Here is a 3,903-nt window from a genome sequence, read left to right on the forward strand (position 1 = left end):
ACACACACACACACACACACACACACACACACACACACTTCCTGCTTTGGTCTCCTGCAAATGTTCCTGATGAGTTGGTTCTGCGCAGATAGGCACCACCAAGAGTCCTGTTTTCCTGCCCCCTATGTCAAATTGTCCTCAGAGTAGTGTCTCACTTGGTAGCACCCCTTTTATTCCTGCCCCTCCCCACTTCCCGCTTTGGTCTCTTGCAACTGTTCCTGCTGGTTAGTTGGTCCTCTCGGATAGGCCCCAGCGAAGAGTCCTGTTGACTTGCCCCCAGGTCAAGTTGTCCTCAGAGTAGGGTCTCAGTTGGTAGGCCCCCTTTATTGCTTCCACTTGCTGCTTTGGTCTCTCCCAACTGTTCCTTTTGGTTGGATGGTCCGGCTCAGAGAGGCCCCAAGAAAGAGTCCTATTTTCATGCCCCAGGTCATGGTGTCTTCAAAGTAGGGTTTCAGTTCTTAGTCCCCCTTTGTTCCCTTCCCCACTCTTCCCGCTGTGGTCTCCTCCAACTGTTCCTGCTTCTTAGTTGGTCCTGCTCAGATAGACACGCACCAGTAGTCCTGGTTTCTTGCCACCGGGTCAAATTGTGTTCAGGAGGGGGTCTCAGATGGTTGCCTTCCCTTTTATTCGTTTCCCCCACTTCCTGCATTGGTCTCTTCAAAATGTTAATGCTGGTTAGTTGCTCCGGCACAGATAGGCCCCAACAAAGAGTCCTTTTTTCTTGCCCCCAGGTAAAGTTCTACTCAGAGAATGGTTTCAGGTGGTTGCCCCCCTTTTATTCCTGCCGCCCCCCTCACAGTTTCTGCTTTGGTCTCTTCCTACTGGTCCTGCTGATTAGGTGTTCCTGCTCAGATAGGCCCCAAAAAGAGTCCTGTTCTCTTGCCCCCAGGTCAAGTTGCCCTCAGAGTAGTTTCTCAGTTGGTAGCCCCCCGTTCATTCCTACCGCCAACAAAGTTCCACCTCGGTCTCTTCCACGTGCTCCTGCCGGTTAGTTGGTCCTCTTCAAATAGGCCACAACCATGAGTCCTTTTATCTTTCCCCCAGGTCAAGTTGTCCTCAGAGTAGGGTTCCAGTTGGTAGCCCCCGTTTTATTCCAGCCACCCCTCCCCAGCACACACTCCCATCTTTGGTCTCCACCAAATATTCCTGCTGGTTAGTTGGTCCTGCGCATTGAGGCCCGAGCAAAGAGTCCTGTTTTCTTGTCCTCTAGATCAAGTGGTCCTCAGAGTAGGATCCCAGTTGGTAGCCCCCCCCCCCACACCTTTCTGCTTTGGTCTTTTCCAACTGTTCCATCTGGTTAGTTGGTCCTGCTCCGATAAGCCCCAAAAGAAAGTCCTGTTTTCTTGCCCCCAAGTCACGTTGTCCTCAGAGTTGGTTTTCAGTTGTTAGCTCCCCTTTTATTCATGGTGACCACACACTTCCCACTTTGGTCTCTTCCAACTGATCCTGCTGGTTAGTTGGTGCTGCTCACGTAATGCCCTGATAACGCGTCCTGATTTCTTGCCCCTAGGTCACGTTGTCATCAGAGTAGGTCTCAGTTGGTAGCCCGCACGTTCCACACCTCCTCCTCAGGGGCACAGTTGTTCTCCAGGAGGACCACCCCCAAGACCAGCACCAGGAGGCTGGCCGTGGGCATGCCCTGCCTACTGCTTAGCATCCCATGACATATCAGGCCAAGGATGGTGACCAGGAAGAAGGAGTGGTCTCTGGCGTCCGCTTCCTTCACGTCAACACCAAAGACCAGCTGCAGATACTCGCAGGCTTGGCGGAAGATCGTGGGGACGTGGTCCTGGTCATCTTGGCTGACCGCCGCCAGCATCTCCGCCTGCGTGATCGGTCGGCTGCTGAGTGCGATACTTGAGGAGCAGGAATGCCACCAGGTCAGCCAGCCTCATGCCGAATGCATCTGGGAGCGAGGGCTGGGCTCCTTCTGGGGCCCCTCTGGTGCTGGAACCCTCCTCATCGGGGCTGCTGGGGTCCTCATCGGACGGGCTCCACGGAGCACCTGCCATGTCAGCGGGGGAGGGGCAGGCATTCGGAAGGCTAAGACTCACTCTGTTGAGGGGCCCAGGCTCCCTCTGTCCTCCTTCTGCATCCTCGCCAAGAATGGCCACAGGACCCAGGCCCTGCCCTCTGCTCACTTGAGGTGTCCCAGCCACCTCCCCCAACCCACACACACACCCTATGTCTGTGAGACTCCGCTGTGGAAGTCTGGCCCGACTCGTCCACCGAAATGCCCATCCTGCCCCTGGCCCTTCACAGAAGGACACGGGTGCCCGAACTCCGGCAGGTTCCTTCTGTGGGTCCTTCGGTCCTCCCCCCATGTCCCCACCTGGACTCCCTAGCCCGGCCCGTGCCCCTGCCCTTTCTGACCTGGGATCCTGTCCCTCACCCCAAGGTCCTCAGCTCCCTCAAACCCCCGAGGTACAGTTGAGTGGACACAGCCTGCGGCCGCCCTCTCCAGAAACCCCGGCCTCAGCGGGGCCTGAGCGCCTCTACCCAGGGTGGGTGGGTGTAGTAGGCCCTACCGCTCTCCCTCAGGTCCAGACACCAGCTCCAGGAAGAGCCTGGGCCCGTCCCTCTGGGGCCCCGAGTCTACCACCCTTAGCCCCGCTGGGAGAAGGGCTCCGCCTGACCACCCTGCCGGGGTCTCTCAGGCTGCCGGCTGGACTGACCTGGATTCCGGGTTGGGGGGGGCCGGCCGTGCTCCCTCACATGTCGACGTGCACGCCTTGCTGCCCGGCCGGGCCCCTTCTCTCTGCCGGCCCGAACCAGGCATCCCAGACCGAGGCCCCCACCTGTGTCGCCATCCTTTCTGGGATGCTCACCTTGACTCTGACCGGCTCGGGCCGTGCCCCCGCCCTCTGAACAGCTGAGTCTGTGCGCCTCAGATCCAGGCTCTCACTCCCCGACTTCCTGGAGACAGAGGCAGGGAGCACACCGCAGCCACTGTCCCCTCCCCGCTACATTGTGATCAGCTGCCCAGAAGGCATCGCACTGAACAGAGATCCCAGGCCAGCCTGGCTCGGGCAGGGCATCTCCACTGCAGGACTCCCCCCCTGGAGCCCCAGCGCCTCAGCCTTCTTTCATTTCTTCTGCTCCTCTTAGGGGACCTTTCCCTGCCTTCCCATGGGGACCGCAGCTGCTAGATAGTCACCTATGGGTGGGACGTGTCCTGCCTCTCCTAGTGTCCTCACTGCCAACACAGGGCCCTTTCGAGAGTGAGCAGAGCTCAGCGAATGTCCGGCCACAAATGTCCCAGTGAGCTGGGGACCTCTGCTCAGATCGAGTGTCTCCTCCTTTCTTGGAGACCCAAGCAAAGGCAGGCACACATCTCTACGTCCCTTGTCCAGAATGACAGACGACAAGGGACAAGAAAGAAGAACGAACATCTTTTATTGCTCCATGTCCTGAAACCATCCGTTTACTGCCAAGGTCTTCACGTTTGCAAGACATCCCTGTCTGTGCCCAGCCCAGGCACCGCGATTCCCTTCTGGATCCTGAACGAGGACGGAAGGGTTCCCAGCTCATTGCATCAAACGGCACAACTCTGACTCTTGAACACCTGTGGCGTGGGTGCCACTCCCACACTGAGCCCGAAGCTCACGACACCTTCTATGACAAGGAACAACATCTGAAAACTTCCTCGAGGAAACAAAGATCGATTTCCGAGGCCACGTAGACAGAGAACAAGAACCCACCCAAACGTGCGCTTGGCCCCGCTTTCCCCCAAGCCGCCCTGGCCCTCCACTACTCACAACGCCCAGCGCCCGCTCTGCTCGCACTCGCAGGGGAGAAGTGGCCTGGCTTCGTGCCCCGCAGGAGAAGCTGCTCGACCCCAGGTGGGAACGGGCCTGGCTGCCCCTCGGGCTCAGGCCCGCTCTTCCTCATGGCTCACAGCCT

The 3,903-nt window shown here is 58.3% G+C and overlaps 1 long non-coding RNA gene across 1 annotated transcript; it reads right to left on the reverse strand.

Annotated features, from left to right (window-relative positions):
- Positions 1-3,380: 3,380 nt before the first annotated feature.
- Positions 3,381-3,849, reverse strand: LOC121026686 (uncharacterized). Its single transcript, XR_005788413.1, has 2 exons — positions 3,759-3,849; positions 3,381-3,615 (listed from the first exon to the last, which is right to left on the reverse strand). It is a non-coding gene; the product is annotated as an uncharacterized LOC121026686 (long non-coding RNA).
- Between the last annotated feature and the right edge of the window lie 54 nt (positions 3,850-3,903).

Source organism: Herpailurus yagouaroundi, unplaced genomic scaffold (genome assembly GCF_014898765.1).
Source record: "Herpailurus yagouaroundi ecotype Mexico unplaced genomic scaffold, PumYag 151484, whole genome shotgun sequence".
Taxonomy (NCBI): Eukaryota; Metazoa; Chordata; class Mammalia; order Carnivora; family Felidae; genus Herpailurus; species Herpailurus yagouaroundi.